The sequence below is a fragment of the Mus caroli genome, unplaced genomic scaffold, assembly GCF_978045245.1.
Source record: "Mus caroli unplaced genomic scaffold, Mus_caroli_1 scaffold_8, whole genome shotgun sequence".
Lineage (NCBI taxonomy): Eukaryota > Metazoa > Chordata > Mammalia > Rodentia > Muridae > Mus > Mus caroli.
The window spans coordinates 35,368,043-35,395,589 of NW_028227263.1; the positions used below are offsets into that span (position 1 = coordinate 35,368,043).

Consider the following 27,547-nt stretch of genomic DNA (forward strand, 5'->3'; position numbering starts at 1 on the left):
ATTAATGAATCCTAACTCAACACAGTAGACCCCACCAGACTCAAGTCATACAGGCTGTCGATGATGCTCTTCTACAGAGATTTCTATAGGTGAGAGTGTTGCTCAGTTAGACGTATGAGGGTCTGGGTACCACCCTCAGCACCACGGGGACTGAACACCAGGAGGTATTGTTCCTGTTTCTAAGAGCTTGGAAGGTAGAGTCAGAGGGATCAGAAGTTCAATGCCATTCTCAGCCAACCTGGGCTCCATGAGACCTTGTCCCCCCAAAAAGAATAAAAGAACAGAGAACCATTGATATGCTTTAGCAGATAGAGACACTTAATGACCCAACTTTGATAACCTGAGTCCAGCACCTGGATCCCAAAGTGCAAGGAGAGAAACGAGTCTGAAAGCTGTTCTCTAATTTCCACTTTCCTATGACTCATACATATACATAAAGACTAAATAAACAATTCAAGATATGTAAGTCAAATAAACCCTTTTCTCCTGAAGTTGCTTTGGTCATCATAGCACCTGTTTCAAACTAGGACATCCTGTTTCAAAAAAAAAAAAAATGAAGAAAGAGAGCTCTTTGTTTCCTGTTGATTCACTGGTCTGAGGAGTCCCAAGAGGCTTCACATATGTGTCAATGTGCCACGTCTGAATTCCTGCCTTGTCACTAAGACCTTGAGAGCAGCAAAACCTAAAGTGGCGGCAACAAGAATCCAAAAAGAATGCCCAGTGGATTACTAAAAGCAATAGTTAAAAAAAAAAAAAACAAAAAAAACAACTCATCTCTCTGTCTTTGATTCTTGGACCCATAAAAACTGGTGATGGGAAATAGAGCAATGTGCAGGAGTCTAATTTAGAACATATGTTACATCCTAGAGGACAGTGCTCCAACACTGTAAGGTGCTCTCAGGAGTCGAGGAAACATAGCAAGCTCAATGAATTCCATGAGTGTGAGACCTTTGCCACACTCCACTCACCGTGAGTTCCCTCGTCAGAAGCAGGGTTCTGTCCATAACACCTATACATCCCTGAACAGGGTTCTGTCCATAACACCTATACATCCCTGAACAGGGTTCTGTCCATAACACCTATACATCCCTGAACAGTGGTTTTGGAGGAACTGCTCTGAACTGTAGCCAAAGTGCTTTGTCCAGTGGGAGTGACATCTGTCCCTCCATGATGGAAGACCATTTGTAAGCAGCTTCTCGCCAGTTAACTAAGCCGTGTGCCTCTGAGTGGATGTTCACTTCTGGCCTCCTGTTAATCAGCAGTGATTGGAAAATCCACGTAGCTGAGCCTCTGGACAACTTGTGGGACCTTCTGTTTATCGGCCCAAGACCAGGGTGGCCAGAGGAAAAGATAAGGAAACAGGTCACCCGATCTACCTGCTTATTGAGCCGCCCTTTTGAGAGGTTACTGTTTGATGACCATCCACATCTTCACGTTTCTTTTTTAACACAGAGATTTCTGCCCACAGACTGCTTTCTCGGATCTCCTAGTCATCTCCAATCATGAGCCATGACTGTCCAGCCAAGCCGTTATCTGCTACCCCTAATTCAATATAGATCCATACTGCAACTGAGAGGATTTCCGTCACCTGTGTCATTCAAAGCCACTTCTGGGTAATGCCACGAATATTACACACAACTGCCTTGAGACAGGCCCTAGGGTCTCTCCTCACCATCTAACCTGTTATACAAAACTAATAGACCACAGATGTAACCCCGAGGAAGAGGCATTGGTACCCTTTGCTTATGAAATTACTTATACATTCAGGACTTACATGAGCCTGATTCGGGTATAGCATTTCCATTTAATGATGGAATGCTGTTGTAAATGGCCAACTTTATGCCTTGAAGGACCAGACAGCACCCAGCTCACAATGGGGAATTTAGACCCTGTGATAACTTGGTGACTTATAATCAAGCATCAACAGTCGTCCTTCAAAACACTTCTGCCATAGAGAGCTGTTATCACTACAGGATGTACACATGAGAAGACAAGCCCACAAAGATGCCCACACACCATAAAGTGAACAACTTGGATACCTGGGGATTTGTTTGTTTGTTTGGAGGGGAGGGTGATTGGCTGGTTGGTTTCGTTTGGGTTGAGTTTTGATTTTTTTTTTTTTTTGAGGGTTGTGAACTTCATTGAGAGTGAGGATTTGAATCCACCATCCACTATAGTTAGTCATTATCTTACTATATTCCTTTATCATAATTGCTATGTAAAGACATACCAGCCTCTTTAGAAACTATGTGCAAATTAGTTACCAAAAAGATGCTGTTTCCAGATGTGAAGGAGCACTGTGCTAAACCAATAGGTATTGCCTACGCAGACCTTGCCCTTACCAAGCTATGTGCTTCCCTCTAGAGTGGGATGCAGATTAACAGATTTAATTATAATACAGTCTTATGAAAAGCAAGAAAAGAAAAAAGTCAAGTCCTATAACAATATATGGATGGAGCAGGGCATGGTGGCACATGGCTGTAAATCCCATCACTTTGGAGGCAGAGGCAGGCTAATATCTGTGAGTTTGCGGCTAGCCTGGTCTACAAACTGAGTTCCAGGACAGCCAAGGCTATAAACAGAGAAATCCTGTCTGAGGGAGGTCGGGAGGGGGATACAAACAACAACAAAATTAGAGTCTTCTCTCTGGGTATGGTGGAGAACACATTTAATCCCGCCACTCAGGAGGCAGAGACAGGCAGATCTGGATGAGTTCAAGGTCAGCCTGATCTACAGAAACAGATCTTTTCAAAAAATAAAAAGGGGAGCTTTCCTTTTTTGAGGAAATTATATTTGCATTGAGATTAGAAGGTTCAAGTAGGAAGCAGGCAGATAAAGTGGGCCAGGGTGAACAAAAGAGGCGAGAGGCATAAATGTGGTTAGAACAAAGAGCCAGTGCCAGGGCCCTGACGTGACTGTCTGCACCGAAAGTGCGGCCCTTAGAAGGTAAAAGAAGAGAGGGCCGGGGATGAGGTTAGGTGACTAAGCTGTGTTTGTCCAGAGAACAACGGTCACTGAAGTTTCAAGGACAAAGTCAGTGTCACAGTGTCATCTTTTATGATGTTTCTGTGGCTGGCAGGGTTGTAGCAAACGACATAGAGGAAAGTGGATGGCTTGATAGGTCACTGCTAAAATTGGCTACTGCCCACAGTGGCTCACATCTATAAAGCCAAGCACTTGGGAGGCTGAGAGGCGGGGAGCACTGTAAGTTCAAGGCCTGCCTGGTTTACACAGTGAGTTCCACGACAGCCAAGGCTATATAAGGAGACCTTAGTGCAATTAATTAATGAATTAATTAATTGACAAATAGCTATAAATTTAAAACACTTGAAGTAGACGATTAAATTCTATCAGTGAATTAATGTTATTGTGCTATTTTAGGGTGCAAAATACACCCTGGGAAATGGAGTCTGGTTGCTAAAACATTGGCATTTCCCAGGTATTCTTGAGGTTTATAGAGATAGAAAACTGAAGTCAGTCTTGTCCCAGTTTTTCCAAGCCAGGTGCCAATGACACTTCTCTGGTCTCACTTGAACAGCTCCTGGAAGGATTTTTGGAATAGAAAAAAAAAAATATATATATATATATATATGTATTTTTCTACAGTTTCTTAGAGTGTTCCTAGAAGTCGAAGCCAAGCTCTTTGGAAGTAGAAGAACCCATAGTCTTCAACTGTTTCAGCAGAGTTGTGAGCTGTATCCAGCCAGGAAAGGCAAGAAAACACTCAGAGCCACAAGCACTGGCTTAACCGACAGGTCCAGGAAAGAGTTACAGAGATAAAGTTTGGAGCTGTGAAGAAAGGATGGACCATCTAAAGACTGCCATATCCAGGGATCCATCCCATAATCAGCTTCCAAACGCTGACACCATTGCATACACTAGCAAGATTTTGCTGAAAGGACCCAGATAGAGCTGTTTCTTGTGAGACAATGCTGGGGCCTAGCAAACACAGACGTGGATGCTCACAGTCAGCTATTGGATGGATCACAGGGCCCCCAATGGAGGAGCTAGAGAAAGTACCCAAGGAGCTAAAGGGAACTGCAACCCCATAGGTGGATCATTATTATGAACTAACCAGTACCCCAGAGCTCTTGTCTCTAGCTGCATTTGTATCAAAAGATGGCCTAGTCGGCCATCACTGAAAAGAGAGGCCCATTGGACTTGCCAACTTTATATGCCCCAGTACAGGGGAATGCCAGGGCCAAGGGGTGGGGGTGGGTGGGTGGGGGACTGGGGGGGGAGTGTATTGGGGACTTTTTGGATAGCATTGGAAATGTAATTGAGGAAAATACATAATAAAAAAAAAAAAAAACGACAGGTCCTTGGTATGCGTTGTACGTTAGAATTGGCAGAGGTTTAGTTAGGTCTGGTCATCAGAAATTCCAGAGTGAGCTAAGCAACAGGGACTCATTTGAAAATTTCCACTGGCTGTTCTAGTGGGAAGCTCAGAGTGAGAGTCTGTTTACTAGCTTAAAAAGATAAAGACTCTATGGTGTGTGTGTGTGTGTGTGTGTGTGTGTGTGTACACTCGCACTCGCCCATGCACAGGTGTGCATATTCCCAAGTGTGTGCATTTATGTAAGTAGGTCATAGGTCAACATCAGGTGTCTTATTCAGTCATTCTTCAACCTTATTTTTTTAGGCAGAGTCTTTCACTGAACCTGGAGCTCTTTGATTCAACTAGACTGGCCAGCAAACTCCAGGAATCTTCTTCCTGTCTGTCTGCCCCTCCAGGGCTAGGATTATAGGTACACACAGTCTATTTAGCTATGTACGTGAGCAATAAGAATCCAAATTCAGATCCTTGTGCTTTGATAGCCAGCGCTTTGCCAATGGAACCATCTCCCCAGTCAAATGCTTTTCTCTTTGGAAAAACAAACAAACAAACAAAAAACAAAAAGGAATGAGTGACCTAGAACAGCGTAGTTGTTAACAGACATCACTGGGGCGTCAGGATCCCCTCTGTATGTGTTCCTCGCCACCCTGAGCTTTCAACTTTCCCCGATCTTGGTCACAGGACAGCTCCTGCTCCAAGCGCTGCGTTGAAATGAAGCTCCACGCTGGCAAAAGGTAGCAACAGCGACTTCTGCTCCTCGCTGACCTTTGCCACTCTGTGCAGAAGTGGAAACCTGCACGGATGGAGGCTACCAGCTTCCCCAGCTGTGCCACACAGCCATCTCCGCTGGAATGGAGTCTGGGCACTTGTCCATGCTGCAGCCCCTGTAGCAGGCAGGGGAGGAGGCAGTAGCTGTAAACGCTCTTCACTGAGCCAATATACAGTGTCAGCCAAGAGCAAGGGGATTACGTTTTAAAGAAAATGTAAAAATAATGCTGTAACTGTAAGACATATAATACCTGGGAGCACTTTCATCCCTACCTCACTCTGTACCACTTTATTTCCCATTTATATGACGCTATCCAAGCCCCAAATCCCGGCTACTTTTCCTGAGGTTGTATTATTTGGTTAATGCAGCTGCCTCTTCAAATCCCAATTTTTCATTTGAGTAGAAAAGCAGCAGTCATTAGCCTCAGCCTGGAGAATGGAATTACCACAAAATCCTCCCCACAAAGTCCTGGCCTCTTTCTGTCTCATGGTCTCCAAAATAAATTTTCATTTCTCTGCTGACCCGAAGTTCACATTCAATTATTTACTGCCAAGGGTTTGAATTACTGCAAATGCGCCCCTTGGGTCTAACCCAGTTGAATCCATTATCAGAGACCCCTGCATGATCTCTAGATTGGGAATTACTCCTCTCCCGATCTCCACTCAGAAATGAAGACTCATAGTTTCCAGCTTCGTCCTGGGCAAGAATACCTTGCTGCCCCCGGGTACCACTGTGACCTCATCAAGCTCCCTCCCAAACCCCTGTATCCATGTCTGTATCCATTACTTTCCTGGTCCTGTGATGAGACACAATGGCCAATGCAGCTTATACAAGAAAGTTTATTTGGGCTTGTGGTTCCAAAGGGACAATAGTCCATCGTGGTAGGGAGACATGACAGGGAACAGAGAGAGCACCCTGGGAATGTCATGAGGCTTCCAAACCTCAAAGCTGGCCCACAGTGACACACTTCCTTCAGCAAAGCCACACTTCCTAAGCATACCCAAACAGCGCCACCAACTGTGGACTGAATATTCAAACATCTGAATCTATAGGGAAAATTCTCATTTAAATTTTCTATACCTCCTCAAGTAAACAATAGGACTTACATGAGTCAAATAAATAAATAAGAAGAACTGGAAGCTAAGCACTATTTGCTCTGTTTCCTGTGCATCCACAAATCTCCTTTAATAAAGATAGAAGAGAATTGAGGCACAGATGTCCAGCGGAACATGAGGGTGTAAGAGCTGGGAGTTGGTGAGATGAGCGGTTAAGAGCACTGCTTGGGGATGACTCAGGTTCAATTCCCAACACCCACAAAGCAGCTCAAAACTGTCTGACGCAAGTCCCAGGAGATCCAACGCCCTCTTCCATCATCCTTGGGTGCTTCAAACACAGACATACATTTAAGCAACACATAAAGTACAAATAATAAAATATTTTTTTAAAAAAAAATGGGCTGGACAGATAGCTCAGAGGTTAAGAGCACTAACTGCTCTTTCAGAGGTCCTGAGTTCAATTCCCAGCAACCACATGATGGCTCACAACCATCTGTAATGGGATCCGATGCCCTCTTCTGGTGTGTCTGACAGGTGAGCGTACTCATATACATAAAATAAATAAATCCTAAAAAAATAATAAATAAATAAAAATTTAAAAAATAATTTAAGTCTTGTTTGATGGACACACATAAGTCCACTCCTCATTAACTGTGGCAATCTGAGAATAAAATAAAAATATGACTTAGGAACCAAGCATGGTGGTACATACCTTTAATTCCAGCATTGAAGAGACTTGCAGATCGCTGAGTTCAAGGCTAGCCTGGTCGATATATCAAGTTCCACATCAACCAGGGCTAGAGAAAAATATCAAAAGAGTAAAAAAGTCTTAAAAATAGTAATAAAGTGTGTAGAGCTTGCTTACAAGACTGGTGGCCTGAATTCAATGCCCAGACCTTCATGGTAGAAGAAGAAAACCAATACCCAAAGGTTGTCCTCTGACCTTCATGCATGTGTTCATACACACACACACACACACACACACACACACACACACTCCAAACTAACAAATAATTAAATTAAATAAAGTGAGGGCTAGAGAGCCAACTAAGAGGCTAAGAGCACAGACTGTTCTTCCTGAGGACATGGTTCAATTCTCAGCACCCACAGGACACTCACAGTCATCCATAACCTCCAGTCCCAGGGAGAGCCAACACCCTTGACTGCCTCTTCAGCATTGCATGTACATGGTACCTATTCAGGCAAACACACACACACACATAAATATAATTTTTAAAATGATAAAATAAAGTGTATACATTTTAAAAGCACCTACAACATAGAGCAAACTCTGAGGTTAGACTTGTTAAATCCATTCTTTCTCATTTTTAAAGCTTTATTTATTTATGTATGTATTTTATGTATATGAGTGCTCTGTCTTCAAGTATGCCTGTACTGTCAGAAGAGGGCACCAAATCCCATGGTGGTTGTGAGCCACCATGTGGTTTCTGGGATTTGAACTCAGGACTTCTGGAAGAACAGCTAGTGCTCTTGACTGCTGAGCCATCTCTAAGCCCGAATCCACTCTCTTGTCATGAGCTGATGAGAGTCTACTTGGCATTGTTCCTTAAACTAAGTAGAGATGAAATCAAAAGCACAGACTTTCCATAGAAATTCTCTGTATAAATGTCCTCTGGTTTTATTTTTCCCATCATAGGTAGTATTTTAACTTTGTCTCTGAAGCTGCTGACTTGTTTCTCCTCCTCTTCTGCCTCTCCCTCCTCCATCCCCCCTCCTCCTCTCCATCCTCCTTTCCCCCCTCCTCCTCTCCATCCTCCTCTTCCTCTTCCTCTTCTTTTAGTATTAAGAATCAAACCCAAGGCCCCTCACAAGCTAGGTAAACCATAACTACACCCCAGCCCCCGCTCCATTTTTACATTTTGATTGAAAGCAACAACAACAACAACAACAAGAGGTCAAGTACAATGACGCACGCCTTGTAACGCCTGTACTTGGGAGGCAGAGGAAGGAGGATCACTGAGAGTTCAAGACCAACCTGGACTATACTAAATGGTCCTCATCGAATCACAGGACAGTTTATGCTACAGGATGGACTACATCCTGTACTAGGGCTACATCCTGTGGCACAGGCTACAGGATAAGACTCTATCTCACCAATAAAGTAAAATGACTACGAAGAATACTAGGAAACCAAGGGAGTCTGGCTGGAATGAGTCTTGGCTCCCTTTTGTAAATATATGGTTGAGGTTGATGAGTCATGAGATTCAATTTAATTCAACAAAATTTTATTGAGCATCTACCATGTGCAAGGTATTGGGTCAGGGCCAAAATTCCAGCGGTAGAAACATCAAGGGCAGTGTAACTTGATCTCATTAAAGTACCACAATGCCTCGCTGGAGCCAGAGATGGCAGAGCTCCAGGGGACAAACGGCATAAGACTATTATGAGAAAGCTGGGCGTGGTGACACACACCTTTAATCCCAGCACTCGGGAGGCAGAGGCAGGTGGATTTCTGAGTTTGAGGCCAGCCTGGTCTACAGAGTGAGTTCCAGGACAGCCAGGGCTACACAGGAAACCCTGTCTCAAAAAACCAAAAAAGAAAAAAAAAAAGACTATTATGAAGTGGGTTTCCAGCTTCTTTCTGGATCTCTTTCCCCACAGAGGCTGATGCATTCTGTGTCCCTCACAGATGCCTGCCATGTGACAGTCACCTGTCTCACCCAGCCCCGGCTTACATTTTCATAGACTGGCTTGACTAAGGAAGGAAGGAAGGAAGGAAGGAAGGAAGGAAGGAAGAAAGAAAGAAAGAAAGAAAGAAAGAAAGAAAGAAAGAAAGAAAGAAAGAAAGGCCAGCACAAGGTTTGTCTTAGCTGCTAGATAAAGAAGCAAGATGTAAGCTGGCCTGTGATTCATTGAGGACCATTTGTAAAACGTCTGTCCTTAGCTAACAAAAAACCTCAAGAGCACAGATTCACAGGGATTCCTGGCTTGGTAGCTATTCATGTAAAAAATAAATAAATAAAATAAATAAAACAACCAGGCTTTTAATTGACCACAGATTCATTCTGAGGCATTAATGGAATGTGGCTGATAAAAACAAAAGCTAGGTCAATTCTTGAACACAGCCATAAATCTACTGTGCAGATAAGAGGGTGGCAGTTTGATCCTGTTCTAGGCAGACCACACTGGAGCTCCACTTCCACACTAAGGCATTCATCTCCCTGTTGGAACGTGGCACTCTTGACCCATATATTTCTATTTACAATGATCTGTTTTCCAGAAGTGTATGTGCACTCATAGACAAGTGCCATGGCGTGCACCAGAGGTCAGAGAACTTGTAAGAGTCATTTTCTCCTTCCACCACTGTGGATTAAATTCGAGTCATTAGACTTGGCTCAAAGCATCTTTACCCACTGTCCCATCTCACTGTCCCTCCACCGTCGCCCCACCCCCCACTAGACCCCATTTTTTGTGAAATGTTTTCTTACACACTTTTCCCATCTTCTAGCATATTCTTTAAAACACTATATGTGAGAAGACAAATGAGCTCTTTACTCCCCCATACAAAGGGGGATAACAAAGTTTCCCTATCAAGAAACCCGGTTCCTTCCTGAAAATTCCATCATGCTGGCTGAATTAACTTATTCTGTTATTGTAGTCTCCTCTCCTTGGGAACCTGGGCTTAAATCTCAAAGTCACACACTGACTGAAAATCTGATTTTCAACTGTTATGTGTACTCTAATTTCCCACTCCTTAATTTTAACTAAGTATGTTGTTCTTCTCAGATTCCTAGTCTGAGAAGAACTATTCCTGCAAAGGCATAAAAGACCGGTCGTACCAAACTCCTGTAGGAATCTAAACCTACCATTTCATCTGAGACCTATGAGCAAAGACGTTACCAGAGCAAAACTGTAGAAGTTTCTCTCTGCCCCTCCAGTAAATAGTTCTTTCCTGGCCAGGGATCCATCTCAACTCTCACTTCCCCTTCCATCCCAGTCCTGATGAGAAGGGAGGGTTGGGGGAACACTGAAGGGAGGGGGAGGAAAATGAAAACAGAAAGAGAGGAAGGAGCCAGGCCTGGGATCCTGCCCCTAATCTCAGCATCAAGAGATGGAAGCAGCAGATTACATAAGGAGGCCCTGTCAAAGACTAAAAACAAAAAGGGGGCAGGCTCAGATGGTTAAGAGCACCAGGTGCTCTTCCAGAGGACCTGGGGTGGGTTCCCAGCACCTATGTGGTAGCTCAAGACTATCTGTAACTCCAGCTTGAGGAGATCTGCTGCCCTCTTCTGGCCTCGGAGGGCATTCACATGGTGCTGATGTGTGTGGGCTAAACATCCACATGCATAAGATAAAAATAAATTTCACAAACACCTAAAATAGCCTAAGGAAGGAAGGGTCTATTTTTGCTCACAGTTCGAAAGTACAGTCCATTGTGGTGAGGAAGTGGATGGTGTCACAGCACAGAACAGCTGGTCACATTGCACCTAAGTCAGGAAGCAGAGAGAGGAGTGCCATGGCCGGGCTCAGCGGTTTTCCTCCTTATTAGTCAGTCTAGACCTGAGCCCAAAGGATGGTGCTGCTCAAATGCAGAGTGGAAGCCACCAAGTCAACCCTCTACAAAGCTGGGGTTAACTTTGAATTCACATATCACACTGTATCCTACAGGGCTCAGTAAATGTCTCTATTGCCTACAATGTTATGCCCAGAACACTTCATTATAAGTCGGTTCTGGGTCCGTTCAGTGGTATGGGATAGCCTGGGAATGTTGCCACAAAGTATAACATTGTTCCTCCTGAGGAATAGTCTTCCAGATACCAAAGGACAGATTTGCAAACAGCATTCTGGAGTGCAGCCCCGTGCACTGCTGGGAACTGCCTTTGCCCGACTTGTTTACTTGGGAAGAACTCCTCTGGACTTTGACCCCTGCAGCTGCCTGGAAGGAGGTAACCTGGCTTTAGCCAATCCAGGGTGCGGCCCGGCCAGGAGCAAAGTAAAGCTGGTAGCTACTGCTGCATACTAAGACTCCCGCAATGCCACAGCTTGAGGTTGGGGGGAGGGCAGACTGTTCAGAGGTCTGCAGCATTGAGGAACTCACAGGGAGGGCACCAGTTTCCTCCCCACACTTGAAGGTGGTGGAAGAGAGAGACAAAGTTGACTCACTTGAAGATGAGAGGCATCTGCAGTTTTCAAGGACTACTGAGGAAAACCCTTCCTCTAAGCAGCTGCCCCGTCTCACTGCTGCTGAATTCCTCCCACAGGCAGCAATGGGTTTGAGTGTCAATGGCCTGCCCGAGCCACACTGGCCTTGAAGATTCCTAAGAGCTATTTTGAGTGATTTCACTGCTCGTGGTCCTGGCAAACTTATCCATTTTCAGACAATATTTAGATTCTGAGGTAAGTGTGAACTAGATAATGACCTTTCAAGCCATGGCACGATGTTCTGTTTAAAGCTTTCGTTTCTTCCTCAGAGCAACTACAAAGTCCTCTGACCCTTCTGCATGGCCTCCTGGAGATTTCCCTAAGGTTCTGCGCACACTCCTGTGCTGCGCGTGTGCAGAAGGTGGGGGTGGGGTCGTAATGACTGAGGGAAAAATCTTCACGTGTCTTGGGACCTGAGGAACCAAATTGAACTTCTGAGATGCATAGTACCAAGGCATGGTCTGAGGCATTTCATGTTCTCTGGATGTTTTTAAGGCTGGCCTCAAAATACATGTGAGCATAGAGCAGCCGTCCCACAGTGAGTGTAACTAGTAGTTGGCTGGCTATGGCTGAAACAATGGGCTATCTGCAACTTTACTTTTAGGTGACTCATCAGAAAAGCTATTTTAGACAGTCTGTAGCGAGTAAGATTACATTTGTTCTAAGAGAAACAGACCTAAGGGACCAAAGGCTAATTGCAAAAGTGCTCTTTTTCAGCTCAGAGAAGCCTTGCTGTATTTTCTTGACAGCATCTTAGTTACCAGACACAACAGAAGGCATAAAAGCTGGTATCAAAAACAATGGGAGACAATCATGCCCTGACGCCACCTGGCACAAAGCGCACCACTTGCTCATCAAAAGGCAAGCTTGTTGAAGAAACAACGGCCTTGTCCTCATCATAGAGCCTACACATGCCCTTGTGTGGGAACTCAGGCTGAGGCTATGGTGGCCTTGTGACCTGCCAATTGGTTGTCCAACCTTCTGATCATCTGGAGTTCTCTCAGCAGTTGCTATCCCCTCTCTCTCCACCAACTCAGAGTGAAGGAGCGGGTAGGACTTTCTGGCAGGAACTTTGAGCATAGGCTGAGTCTTCTGGGGTGAGCAAGAGCACAGCAGACACAAGAGATGGTGGGTGGGCTCCCACAGTCCTCCAAGCAATCCCAGTAAGCATTTAGCTTATTATTCACTAAACAGTTGTTTCCCTGCCTGAAGATGAGAAGTGAAATGATCCAGGATCTTCTAGAACTAAGAGCTGTCAAGAGTATCCCAAGAGGAAGGAAAAGCTGAAACCATTACCCCAGACCTGCAAGGGTTTTCCTCTGTCTTGGGTCCCCTCACTTTCCATTGCTGAGATCACATCAGCCCCCGAGAGGAAATATTGCTTTAGTGACTGGCCTCTTGCCATGACTGAGCCAGGCTAGAACATTCCCAAAGCCTTTACACAACCCTAGAGAAGAACAACTGGACATAAACAAGAAAATGCATGAAACATAAACACAACACAGGCTTGTGAACCACAGTAACAGGGCAAGACTCGGGAGGAAGGAATTTTGCGTGTTAGGAGTTTTTGTGAATTTATCAAGAGCCATACTTACTCTTAAGCAGTGCATCTGTATTTTGAAGCCTCTACAGTGTACCTTTTGTCTCCTCGTCACACTCTAGTATGTACGCTTTGTATACCATGAGCTGTTCATCTGAGTAATTCTGAGAAGCCTTCCTCCTACTCCTTCCTCCCTTCCCCCACCCCCACCCCTACCTCCTCCAGGATTTCTGCAGATGAGTGCATAGGTGATCAGCTCAGTCATTCAATAAATGTGGGCCTAAGTGGGGCTGTGGCGCAAGACACTGAGTAATGAACCATCGCATACCTGGTCTTATCAGGCACAGTCTGATACGAGAAACTCTCAAGGGTCATTTCCTTAATACTTTATGTCATCTAAAAACTATCAGATTTGACTTTAAAAAACAAAAAACAAATTTAGCCGGGCATGGTGGAGCACGCCTTTAATCCCAGCACTCGGGAGGCAAAGGCAGGCAGATTTCTGAGTTCGAGGCCAGCCTGGTCTACAAAGTGAGTTCCAGGACAGCCAGCGCTATACAGAGAGACCCTGCCTCGAAAAAAAAAAAAAAAAAAAAAAAAAAAAACAGATTTATATGAAAATCCATCTAACAGGCTCGTTAATCTCTGCCAATAAAAAAAAAATCACTAAAGAATTCCCAAAGGCAATAATGATAACAGAAAGAAGTGTGCGTGTGAGTACATCTTCCCGAAGACAGCAAAGAGGAAAATCCCGCTTTCTAGAACTGTCAAGACAGGTGATGTCTGTCCTCTGTGCCTGCAATCAGATGACTAAGAGCCCCTGTCAGACCCATCCAAGCTTATGACTCTTAATTCTTTACCATTATCTCTACATCTAACCTGAGCTCAGAGTCTCTCACCTAACAGTATTATCTGCACTTCCTTGGGGATGCCACTTCCTCAATCTGCCTCAGCTTCCTCAAAGAAGACAAAGATAAGACATCTGATGACGTCACAAGTAAATGTGAGCTGAAGCCGGCTGGCCAGCTCTACTAGGAAGAGCATTTCCACTTCCGGGGCAGGGCAGGGGGTACTTACGAGGAATACTATCCATTGATACGTCCTTCAGAGAACAGTCTATGCAGGAACCAGCCTTCAATTATGCTCATATGACATCACTGTCCCATGAGGAAGATACTCAAATTCTTAAGGGTTGGATCTTGCTCAAGGGCCCTGTAGGTCCTCCCTGGGTTCAGGGAGTCTCACCAAACTTATTCTACTAGATGGGGCAGACAGCCATTGAACTAACTTAAAAGACAGCAAGCACCCATGGGACCCTACAATTTATTCTAGCACACAGCAGACCTGCTGGTACAGAACTATGTAAACATACATTTCACAGCCCCCAAATTCCTCAAGGCACTTGGCAAAGATCAACTGATACACATGCCTAGACTAATTCCAATAATGTATTCCAAAGGAAACAGCAGGTGGCAGCAGAGGGTTACAGTTTTTCACTCTTTGGCATGGCATGAGAACAGAGTGTCGGGGCATAATCACATCTGAGTCACCACACTGGCCTAGAGATGGCTCGCCACCATTTTGTCATGTGAGTAGTGTAGAGTCCTCTCCAGTGGGCTCTGTGCATTTTAAAAAGAGACTCTCCCAAAAGCCCCAGTCCAAAGCCAGAAGTTTTCCTGGTTTCTGTGAGCCGAGCAGGGCAGGGACTGCCGGCAGGATTGTCCAGATCACTCCAGCTCTAGCTATGCATCTTTCATAGCCTGTGACCCAATGTCAGGGCATTTTAGTTCATGGCTTCCTCACAAAGGAGAGGCCCTCAAAGAACGGTGAAGTAGCGGAGCGCCTGACAAGTGAGTTTCCACAGCAGTGTTTTTGCTCCATTATGTTATCCAAAGCTAGAACGTGGGGGCTGAGAAAGGGAATTAATAGAACCTAAAGCTGAGGTACCTGGCAAGTTAGAGACCTCAGAAAGTCCCATCACAGCCAGCAGCTGCTGTAGCACTGGGCTCATGGGCTGACAGAGTTATGATCACTCCCCCCCTTGGCCCCGTATCTTCCTTGCCTTACGTAGTGCTAGTGTGCATGTTGCATCTGGAAGGTTTGCATTTAGTGCTGTGCTGGATCTTGCAGGCCAATCCTTTGCTGAACTGCTTTGCAGGACAAGTAAGTGACTGGAGCCTGCCAGGTAGCTCAGTGGATAAGACTACTTGCTACCAAACTTGAGGACTTGAGTTTAATTAATCCCTGGGACCCACAGGATTAAAGAAGGAGAGAACCAACTTCCACCTATTGTGTTCTGACCTCTACATGCACACCGTGGCATGCACACATGCAGCACTCACATGTGAGCAGACAGACAGACAGACACACACACACACACACACACACATTCACTCACACATGAAATACAAGCATTGTGAGCGGTCAGTTTATTTCATTACAAAATGGTGCTCTAGTCGGGCTCCTTAGAAACGCTTGGATTTAGCTGCTCTGTTTCCATCAAAAAATAGACTGAAACACTTATCTTTTAGAGGAGGGTAGAGGGATGGAGGGGAAGATGAAGGAGGAGGGAGGGATGAAGGGGAAGATGGAGGAGGAGGGAGGGATGAAGGGGAAGATGGAGGATTTTGCTCTTTGGTAAAATGAACAAAAATTACTAAAGAAAAAAAAATTGGAAATCTGGTTCCTAAAATCCTAACAGATCTTGCAAACAGATGTACTTGTGGGTTTTCTTTCTGAAAGTTAACAGAAAACTGAGCCTTGGCCCTTTACAAGTTACATAACTGAACTTGCAGCATCCACCACTCCTGGGAGAGCCTCCGGAAAGGTGGTGTGGCAGATGGGGACAATATTCTGTGACTTAATGTGTGACTTCAACTGCAGATGTATGAGCTGGGTTTACTTTCCTACAGAAAACATAATCCTGGGACTGGCTGGGAGTGTGGCTCAGTGCCTGCCTAGGCTGTCAGTCACCAGCAATGTGCCCTGGTGTTACCGAAGTCGTGGCACATTCTTGCCATTCCAGTACCAGGGATGTGGAGGCAGAAAGATGAGAACTGGAAGGTCATCTTCCACTATATGGTGAGCTCAAGGCCAATCTGAACTACACAAGATCCTGTCAAGAAAGAGAATGAGAGCGGGACAGAGGAAGGAGGGGAGGGGAAAGCAGACAGGCAATGTTACCTTATTCTGCCGTCTTCAGGATGAACCTCTCAGCTTTCTTCATGGAAAGGGTCATGCCAATTTATCAGCTAAGGAAAACATTATACTAATCCTTTGAATGTAATAAACAATATCTTTTGGAGAAATACTCCAGAACTCATATCAACATTTAATTTCCCTCTGTGTGTATGTTCAACTACACAAACATGATGTTAAATCATTTAATGCAGGGAATTGACAGCACGGAGAAAACATTTGGGTGGACTGTCTGGAGTTGCCATCAGCAGCTTTAATTATGACCCACTGCTCTTGGGTCCTGAAAGAGCCAGAAAATGACATCTGTGTGCCAAAATATTCATTAGAATTCCCTTCTCGGTCATTGTTCAGAAAGAAAAGTTCCCTTCTGGCCCCCATCTTTGGTATTTTAAGAGGGATCGTTAAGATGCCAGATTTTTTTTTTTCAAGGATCTGTCAGAAAGCAAGATTGTGTGCATACCTTGTATTTCACATTAGGAAACATCTTGGAAGGGTCAAATGTCCCTTGCTCTCATTCTGTTACCAGGAGAAAGAATGGGTTTTGCAGCCTTGAAATTAACTGGTCTTCTCTGTCCAGGCCTCTTTTTCCAAGCTGTGCTGTCTTGAAATAACTGGGTCTTGTAAGCTTCAGAACTGGACGTTCTGGGGAGCACGTATCCAGAGGAACTGCTTAGAAAAGATGGCTGTGTTACTGGGCCTCTTTGATGTTCATCTTTCCCTGAATAAAATACCTTAGAATATTGGAGTTGGGGGTGGAACGTTAGAGATCCTCAAGTCTGGCTCCTTGTATAAATTATCTGAGCTAAACCAGTTTATCCACTGCTTCAGCTTTCTGTGCTGGGTTGGAGAAAGAGCAGGTATGGACTAGAAGGATGGCTCAGTGGGTTAAGAGCACTTGCTGAGTTCAGATTCCAGGAAGCTTGTGGAAAGTCTGTGCTGGGAAAGTGCGAGGTGACAGGATAGCAGTGGGGACGTGGGGACTTGCTGACTCCCAGCATAGCTCCTGGCTCAGAGAGAGACCCTGTCTCAAGAGACCAAGGAACATAAACACAACAAGGTACCTAAAGACTCCCTCTGGCTTCCATGTGTGTGCCAGGCACATGCACCTGCATACGTGTGGGCATATAACACACACACACTCTTACGCACAAACTCACAAACACACACACACTTACACACTCTCATACGTACCTAATCACATACACGTACTCACACACATGTACACTCACTCACTCACACACACATACTCTCTCACACATGCACACTCACACATACTCACATACTCTCTCACGCACTCACACACACACACTCACACACACACATACAAACGAACAGATGCTTTTTGTTTTACACGAGGACATCCTTAATTGTTCCTATTTTTAAAAGTTGCCAGTTAATGAGCATTGACTGTGCTGCCAGCCAGGGGTTGAAGCTTCCATTCACCTTGGATCATTCATCCTCACAAGCCTATAAGGTAAATATGATTACCCCAGCTTTATAGCTAATGAAATAGAGACTGAAGCTTAACAGATTGGCCCACAATTACAGGGCTGGGAGGAGGGAGAGTCGGTGTGCAAATTCAAGGTTGCCTAACTTCAAAGCCCAGGTCCTTTACTGTCCCCTCTCCTGCCTGCCAAATGAAACAAGACCAGAGTATAAATTGGCCAGACTCTCTTGGACTCTCACATCACTTCAATGCTTCAAATAATGAGGTGAGTGAAGAACCCTCCGTGGTGATAAGGCAGCGAGGGCTGCCTGTCTAAGCAGCAGGATCTTAGAGACCCGGCTCTGTCCCACTATCAGCTTGTCACGTCTGACCTGACAATTTATTTCTAAAGCTTCCCAGCTTTTAGCCAGAGGCTGCTGGCTCAGTGTTGATAATTTGTCTATCGTGTGATAAAGAACTGGTGGAGGGAATTTGGAATGGATACTTATTTGGAAGAAAAATAATAGTTTGGAGGACATTTTTGTTGTTGGCCTTTCCCCCCCCTCAATCAAGGTCATACAGGGCTGGAGAGCCAATGTGGTCTGAATTAGGGATTCTGGCTGTTGACTGCAGTGGCATAGAAGTCTACATGTGTCACGGGGGTCACTGCCTGGAAAGACCAGCCTCCCACTTTGAGGGGGGAAAAAACCTTTGACATTTCAGAAAAATTAACAAAGTTAATTTACAGTCAGGATGTTGTACATTAAATCAAAGAACAGAAATGGAGCCTTCAGGAAGGAACTCTGTTCACCGACTGTTAATGGAACGTATAGGTGCAAAAGCAAACCAGTTTCCGCCTCTAGGAAGAAATCGTATGCTTGAAGCAGCTGTGGATGGATAACCTGTTTGGTCCATCTCTCACATTCTCCTCTTTGCAGATAAGGCCTCCGAATCCCTCTGTGAGCAGGTATGTACAAGGCCAAGGTGACATAACAAAATGCATCTCCATGACTAGTTGTTTTGATGTCAGTAACTCATTCCCTATACACTCCAATCCACACCAACATCCTCTCTTGTCTGGACCATCCCAACAGCAATCATGCCCAGGACAAGACCCAGCACAAAGTAGATGCAAAAACTATAACGTTATTGAGTGAGTGAATGAAATCCAAAGGCTGGGGAGGTAGCTCAGTGGGTGAAATGCTCGTGATACAAGCATAGACCTGAGTTCAGATTCCCAGCTCTCATATAAATAGCACTGTGTGTGCCTGGAATCTCAGGGCTGAGAGAGTAGAGATGGGAGGGTCCCTGGGGCTTCCTGGTCAGCCAGGCCATGAACCCATGAATTCCAGGTTCAGTAAGAGACTCTGTTTCAGAAAATAAGGTAAAGACAATAGAGGAAGACACTGGACAGCAACAGGAGGAAGGGGGAGGCGGAGGGCTCGTGGTATACACACATGGACACAGGTATACATGGACACACACACACACAGATTCTTTTAAACCTGAATCAGTGACCCTGTCACATAACTGGCTGAGACCTGGCCACAGTACTATGTCTCTGAGGTGGTAGCCACGCCCTGTTCCTGCAAATACCTTCAACAAGTATTGGCTTGTTGGAACCACAAGGCAATACTCAAGACTGGTAGATAAAGCAGTGGAACTGTTTTCTTGTGGCTCTGCAGGCTGGATGTCCCTTCTTGGCTTACAGGTAGCCAACTTCTCTCTGTGTTCTTAGAGACCGGTCTTCTTGAGAAGACAGAAAATCCCAGCATGGTGGCCCACATCCGTAATCCCAGCACTCAGGAGTCCAAAACAAGTGAATCTTAAATTCAAGGCCCCAAAAAGAAATAAGAAGATATAAGTTAAATTGCCCATATCCACACTTATCCTATTTTTTATTCTTTATAAACATTCGTGTGTTTGTTTGTTTTAATTTTATGTGTATGAGTATTTACCTACATGTATGTATGTGCACCAGATTCACGCCTGGTGCCTCTAGGGGTGAGGCAGAAGAGGGCATCAGAGTCTCTGGCACTGGAGTTACAGCTATTTCTGAGCCATCCATCTGTAAATGGATGCTGGAGACTGAACCCTGGTTAGAAGAAGAAGAAGAAGAAGAAGAAGAAGAAGAAGAAGAAGAAGAAGAAGAAGAAGAAGAAGAAGAAGAAGAAGAAGAAGAAGAAGAAGAGGGGGAGGGGGAGGGGGAGGGGGAGGGGGAGGGGGAGGGGGAGGGGAAGGGGAAGGAGGTTTTAACTGCTGACTCATCGCTTTAGCCCTCTTCATTTTTCTGAGTTTCCCGTCAAAGTCCTGTCCTCAGATTCTGGGAGTTAAGAGCTGAATGAGCACAGCTCAGCCCACAATATGCAAGTAATTCTTTTTCTGAATTCCAAGCTGGATTTCTTTGGTGTGTGTTCTTCTAGAAGGCATTCTCTCATTCTTTTTATGTATTTTTTATTTATTTACTATTTGGGTTTTGATGTTTTGATTTTTGCAGTGGGTTCTCAGTAGCTATCCCAGGCTGGCCTTGAACCCACAATCTTCCAGCCTGAGGCTCAGAACTACCTTGCCCTGATAGTTGCCATTCTTGGTGCCCTGTTGAAGGCTGCAGCTCCTGGATGCCCACACGGGCCATCAGCACACCTGTCTTGTGTTACCTCCTTGCCAGCTGGCTTGCTTCCCCTTGCTACAGCTTGTCCTCACTCCAAGCACCTGCCCTTCTGGCCGCTATTAACCCTTCTATTTCGGGCTGTTCCATTGGATGCATCACTAAGCCTAAAACAAATAAACCAACCAACTCTTGTTCTACATCTGCCTGGGACCCATTTTTGGAACTGTGGAAGAACAACAATGTGTGAACTGAGCAATGTGGAGTGGCCTCGAGAGATAAATGATACGCACACAAGTAGTGGCACCGTGCCCCGCCCAGAGAGCATCTAGTTCAATTATCTTGGCATGGCGTTCCTATCAGGAGTTTCTGCAAAGCTCCTCATGTGTTTTTAATAGGTGTAAGAGGTTAAGGATCACTGCTCTAACTGGCGTCCATCAGATTGAGACAAAAGGTTACTCAGTAGGCTCACTGCAGAAGCAACGGAAGACTGGGGGTCCAGGACAATGTGTGACAGGTTAAGTGAACCTCCCCAAGCTCAGTGTTACCCTAACACAGAGGTAGGTGACCATCTCTTTGGTCTATGCTTTGTTATAACAAGTTGGGGTTATCTCATGAGTGTCGTTTGTAATGTGGAGCAATCTGAATGGGAGGTGGAGGGTTGGGCTCAGCAATAACTCTGGATCCGGGCAGGGATCATCTGCGCTGAAGCAGGACCTGCAAGAGGCTGTGGATGGCAGTCTTCCCACAGTCAAGGGAACACAGCTGACAGGATTCTGGGTCAGAACAGCTAGACCCATTTAGATGGCCAGAGTGACTGTGGGCATGTGACTGCCCTTCCCCTGCACTACCCCCTCACACTCCCCCCCCCCGCCCCGGCCCCCACAGGGAGCTGGACTGAGCTGCCATATCTATGCTCCTCACTCTAACCGCTGTTCCGTCTCTCCACCCCTCCACCTCCCACCACCCCCTAGGTCCGCAGAGGACTGGGTGAGGGGCCCAATGCACTTTCCCATCTGCCTCTTTTCCTCGTGGATGAAGCCTGAGCCCTGGTGCTTCCGGCTTCTCCTTTTGATTCTGAAGAGGCCTTTTCTACTCTCAACAAAACCCGCCTCTCTGCGAGTAAAAAGCTTTGACTTTCAAACTATTGCTTTTGATGTGGGCTTCAAGAGGCTGTTTAAAAAGCCAGAAAACTGAACGTTGACCGGTTCAGTTCAGGCTGACTCTTTCTCCTTGCATTCCGGTTGTACCAATCTTAATTCTCCTGGAGGCGATGCTGCTGACTTACTAGGGGAAAGGTCAAGTGGAAAAAGTGTAGCATGGAAAAGCAGGAGGAACGACATTGCAAGATTCTTTCTATGTAAGAAATACTGCAACACTGGTACAATGTGCCACCTGCCCCACCCATGCCCGGCAGGCCAGGCTGTCCCTGCCCAGGCCTCACTGTCGGAGTAGAGGCAACTCCAGAACTGTCTGTGTTCTAAACGCTCTGAATCATACTTATGAATACATTGTTTTCTTCTAGAAATCAGTGGCATGAAAACAAAGGGTTGGCTCTACATTAAGAAGCTGTCAGAGATTGAACAGTTTTGTTTGGTATCTGTTTGGAACAAATCAGTCAAATGCATTTTGGAGACAAATTTGATTATAGACTGACTATAAGATGGTAGCTCAGAATTACTGCTTAGGCTAAGTGGTGGTTATGTAAGAGGACTTTTTTCAGGAGGGATGTATAATGAGAGTCAGGGTAAAAGGATACAAAGTAGCAGAGGGAAGAATAGAGGAAGCAACAGAAGGGACCTCTGAAAAGAACAGGGGAGAAAGAACCAAGAATATATAAATCATAATAATTGTTAGATTGTTTTGATCCAGGATCACAACATGTAGCCCTGGCTAGCCATGAGCAAGCAGCCCTTCTGCCTCAGTCTCCCAAGTATGGGATGATAAACAGGCCAGTGTCACCACAACCAGCGTTACTTGCTGGGTCTTAATAATATACAAAAAAAAAATCTTCATTTTATCATCTCTATCTTTGTCACGAGTTTGAACAGTTTCAGAGTAAGCTTCCAAATATTGCTATGCTAGTGCAGGAAATGACAAACCGAGCAACAGAAAAGAACGAAAGGAAAAGAAAGATTCAAATATTTACTCTTTGAGACGTTATCCTGGTACTCATCTACAAGCCGATGAACTTTTTCCTCAAATAAAACCTGACACTGAAGCCCCAACATGTAAAACAGAAAATGAATTGGAGCTGTCCCCCTGGAAGCTGGAGAAAGAGGCTGGAGTGGTCTCCCATTGTCACCCCAGAGAACTTCCGACTTCACTCTGGAGGCCGTGCAAAACAGCTTTGCAAGCTGTGTCTTATTTCACATGCATGCTGAGCAACTGGCTGACAGTTGGGAGAAAGAATAAAGTTAAATCCCTGCCTCTCATCATAAACAAAACAAACTCCATTACATTCAAATGTTTAAGGAATGAAAAAAATCATGACATTATTAAAAGAGAAGTGGGTGCTCTAAAATATGTCGGCCGGCCATTGAAGATATAGATTATGAAGGTGGCAGGGGAGCACTATCAGGTACACACATGGATGCATGAGCCAGTCGGCGGTAGCACACAGTCTTTTCCCAGCCCTGGGGGGGGGGCAGTGGCAGGTAGATCTCTCAGAGTTCCAAGCAACCCAGTCCTGCCTGTCTATAAATAAATAAATAAATGATACATCATAATTATTCAATAACAAATTCATAGCTGTATCACTTTGCTTGGCTTTACATCACCAAGTATGGCTGCCATCACTTGGTAGACAAAGCCTTAAAGGACAAACACAGTTGTTTTATTCCAATCTCAGTTGTTAATCTTAACTCGAATTCCACAGTTATACTACACACACACACACACACACACACACACACACACACACACTTAATGTTACAGAACAGCAAATGAAGGGTTAAAGGGACAACAGGACTCTGATGACCTTAGTGAAACACCCCAGAGCCAATGTAAAGAGCTGTGTCACCCTGTCACAAAGCTGATTCAGCACAGAGCTGCAGCTCTGAGCCTGGCATTCAGGAGCTCCTTCTGGACACGTGCACTAATAGGTTAAAGACAGGCGATGGGTGTGGTTCCCCAGGTCTAGGTGTTCCTCTTGCTACAAGAACCAGGTGTGGGGATGCATCCTCAGTTGATCTAGTGTTTTTGGTAAGTTCACAAGTCTGTTTTGTTTTGGGGTTTTTTTTGTTTTTCTGGTAGGGATTTGACAGCTTCATTTCTTGGATTCACCTGAATAACTTCATAGGTGGCAGTATTTTCTGCATGTTAATGTTATTTATAAGCCTTTGCCTCATTCTTTGTGCCAGTTGTTTGCTTGCACAAACAAGATACAGAATCATTGTGTTTAACTCAAACTGCAGCTGACTGCTGTTTATAAATGGAGCCCTTTGAGGTAAGACACAACCTGAATGCTACTGTTCCATACAATAGAGGGTAGTTGGAGCAGGACATAGTCTCATCTCCATAGATGGAAAAAGTTATTTATGTTTTAAATACATACACATACACACACACACACACCCGTACCTGTCTCAAAAAGAAGCAAACAGGCTCTGTGGAGTGACTACCTCAGTCTAGTACACAGTCACCATAGATCAAACTTTAAGAAAATGAACCAGAAAGTTCACATTGTAATAGGAAATGAAGCGTGAAGAAGAGTCAGCTGACAGTAACTGTGCCATTAGAACAAGATTATAAATTAAGTATTTCTTAAAAATACTCACCAAATAAAGGGCAATATCGAAACCAAGAGGGTCCGTGACATGGATCAGTGGGTGAAAGCTCTGTACAAGCCTGGCCCCCTAAGCCCTCCCCACGAACCCCCAGTCTACAGTGAAAGGAGAGAACCAACTCCCAACAGTGCCCCTCTGCCCCCACCTGTGTGCCCACATCCACATGCAGGAATCATATACATTTTTTTTTTTAAATAGGGTCTCTATGTAACCCTGATTGGCTTGGGAACTCATAGAGATTGTCCCACCTCTGCCCCTCCCAACCCCCAATCATTTTGCTTCAAATTATTTATCCTAAAAAACCAAGTCACGAAATGATCCAAAAATAAATGTAAAAGGATGCCCATTAGGAGCGTTTTTAATAGCAAAAAAAAAAAAAAAATGTAGGGAGATTCTGTTGTGTAACAGCAGAGAGGAGCGGTTCAATGAATTCTGATGGTTTTTGTCTAATGAGGTGCCATGCAGGAAGTGAAAATGATGCTGTATAGAGATGTGTTTATTGGCACTGAGAGATGTCCAAGATACACAGATGGGGGAGGGGAGGGGGCAGCAAGCAATATGCAAACAGGATCCCACTGCTTTTTAAATTGCCTAGCTCATTAGGCAAAGTTCACATAACCAATAAATAAGTAAATGTGGGCACACTAAAACCCACTAGGAATGGGTTGTGGGAATGGAAGCAGTATTACATTTGGCTCTAGATCTTTATTTGCAGTGCTGAGGACCGACCCCTGAACCTCAAACATGCCAGGCAAGGGTGTTGTCAGTGTTCATCACATCTCCAGCTCTGAGCAAAAGCAGGAGAGAGGATTCATGCTGTGTCCGTAAGGGTCTCCAGGGAAACAGAGTTAGCACAGGATGATGGACGCATGGGTATTTGGTATAGGAATTGGCTCATATAATTATGGAAGCTGAGAAGTTCCAAGATCTGCTATCTGCAAGTGGAGGAACCTGGAAAGCCAAAGGTATAATTTATCCTGAGCCCAAAAACCCAGGAATCAGAAGCATTGAGGGTGTGCCTCCCAGTCTTCGGGGATGGTGTGCTAAGGCCTGGAGGCTGAAGGTCCAAGGCTAGGAGTCCAGTATCTTTGACTGGGAGGAAATGGGACACCCAGAAGAGAGAGGAATCCCCCCTCCCCTGCACTTTCTTGTCCTATTACCAGTCTCAACAGACCAGAAGATGGCTGCTGACTTTGGTGAGGGTGACTCTCCTTTGCTAAATCTGCTAATTCAAATGCTAATCTCCTCTAGGAACACCCTCAATGACACACCTAGAAATAATGTTTTACCAGCTAGCTGGGCATCCCATAACCCAGCCAAACTGACATATATAGTTAACCATCACATATACCAGGGTTAGTAAAATCATGGGGAGATGAGAAGCCTCACACACTCCTGTAAGATGAGAAACCGGTACAAGGCCACATCCAATGCAGTTCCTGCAATTTAGCATCATCTGCATGCCAAAGCCTCCTGACTCAGTGGTGAAAATTCTGGATACAGCTGAAGAAGAAGTCATGGAACTGGATGGATGCTCTTCTACAGGTTTCTGTGGCAGAGGCAAGGCAAGTATCCTTCACCAAGAGACAGGAACGGGCCCATGAGATGGTTCAAGCGGTAAAGACACTTGTCACTGGGACTGACTTCTTCAGTTTGAGGCTGGGACACATATAGTCCCAGGAAGAAGGGAAAGAGCCATCCACTGAAAGTTTTCTCCTGATCTCCACAAGTGTGTGTGTGGCTGTATGCCACACACACCTACACACACACACACACATCCCCAAATAATAATAGTAAGTAATAATAGTTAACAAATTTAGATAGTTAATATGTTTAAGCCATATGCAAAAAATAATAATAATAAGAGGGGGCTGGAGAGATGGCTCAGTGGTTAAGAGCTCTTGTTGCTCTTTCAGAGGACCCTGGTTCAGTTCCCAGCACCCACATCAGGTGGCTATGAGCCACCTGTCTCTCTAACTGCAGGGGATCAATTGCTTTCTGGCCTCAGTAGCCATCCGCATGGATATGACACACATAGACCAGGACATGTGACATTCATGCACAAAGACACAAGGAGTAAACTTAAAAACGTAGTTTTGTTAAAGAGAGGAAAAGCAAAATGTCATAGAATTTCTTATGCGTGTTGAGTGATAAAACCGGGAAACAACAAAAATGGAACACATTAGATCCATATGTTAAACATGTAGGTGTAAAATAGAACACAATAGATCCCATATGTTAAACACGTAGGTGTAACATGGTGCATTTTACAATCCCACTTGCACATGTATGTATATCAAACATTTTAAGGAAAGCTGTTGTGTAGGGGTTCACACCTGAAGTCCAGTGCTCAGGAGGTGGAGGCAGGAGGATCAGGAGTTCAAGGCCAGTCTTGGCTACATAGCAAGTTAGCATTCAAAAATAAAAGAGGGCTGCCATCAAGGGTTCAAGAAAGAGTATGAAAATTAATATATGTTATACATAACATAATGTATGCTATATATAATAACATATATATTACAAGAGAGAAGCGGTTACAAAGACTGGTAGTGACAACTTGCCTTAAACTGACAAGTGTGTTTAATCCAGGTCTCCCCACGTAGGAGTTGCATTCGTAAAAGAATGTGTCTGTGTATTAGATATATATGTCTATGTGTCTATAACATAGGTGTCTCTGATGTACTAACGTGTCTAAAAAAGTAGAGACTAAAATACTGATAATAATGGCTGGGGATGAAGATAAAGGTGAGCCTTTGCAATGCCGAATAAATACTACATAATAAGTCAAATACTTCTGCTGTTAGATAAATGTATAACAGTCTACTAAAGCTCAGCTGCCTGTGTGGCCAGTCATTTTATTGTTTTTCCAAAATGTTCCAAAATAGCTCTGGAACAAGACCAGTGGGACCACCAGATATCTATCTAGCCTCACCCTTCTTCCCATGCACATCAAGACGAACCCTCCAATCCAGCTTTGGCAAAACCTTCCCTGGAACTCAGGATAACAGGGCCTCCTGCTCCTCCGCTGGGGAAAGGAGGGGTGGCTCCCTGAGAGTCAGACTCGGAACCTCCTTTCAAAAGCTGCCTTGGATAGCAGATGCCAAAACAAAAGGTCCCACCTCAAGGGTGGAAATGCTATTTGCGGCTTTGTAGACACAGGTGTTCTTCCAGGCGACTGGAGAACTACAGTGCAGGACTGTGCACAGCCAGGAATAGCTTCTCAGAAGGCCCTTCTCTCAGAAGCCAGCTCCAGAGGCCTCAGTGTATGTTCTAACTATATTTGGCAATGCAAACCAAAGAGGCCAGTAGCCTAGCTCAGGATGAGGAAAGCCATTCCTGATTTATGATCCTTGCTTCCAAGGAAGACCAGGAATTCCAAACTCACTTTGTTTCTTTCCTTTGTGCTTATTGAGCTCAGCGCTGAAGCAATTCCCCTTCCCCATCCTCCTAGCCCCCATGGAAAGCTCTCGGAATCACAGGTGGGTGCAAATCACCTACTGACGCCATCCTCAGAGTTAGAGGACATCCGGAGACATCTGGCCTGAGAATCTAAAGGTTACAATGATCTCGTTTTACTCCCTATGTCTTCATAGCATCGAAATAGCCTGTAGCACTTGGGTGCATAGCCACGTTCCACTACTCACTGTGTGACCTTGCCTGGGTT

At 44.8% G+C, this 27,547-nt stretch overlaps 1 protein-coding gene and 1 long non-coding RNA gene across 2 annotated transcripts in view; one reads left to right on the forward strand and one right to left on the reverse strand.

The window, feature by feature from the left end:
• Positions 1-27,547, reverse strand: part of Adm (adrenomedullin) — a 72,200-nt gene that overhangs the window by 39,901 nt on the left and 4,752 nt on the right. Inside the window, exon 5 of the transcript XR_015047830.1 lies at positions 6,873-6,957. The gene's annotated coding sequence lies outside the window, so the exon portion shown is untranslated. The remainder of the gene's footprint in view (positions 1-6,872; positions 6,958-27,547) is intronic.
• On the forward strand, positions 15,803-18,443 carry LOC147002880 (uncharacterized). Its single transcript, XR_015048077.1, has 3 exons — positions 15,803-15,944; positions 17,448-17,535; positions 18,426-18,443. It is a non-coding gene; the product is annotated as an uncharacterized LOC147002880 (long non-coding RNA).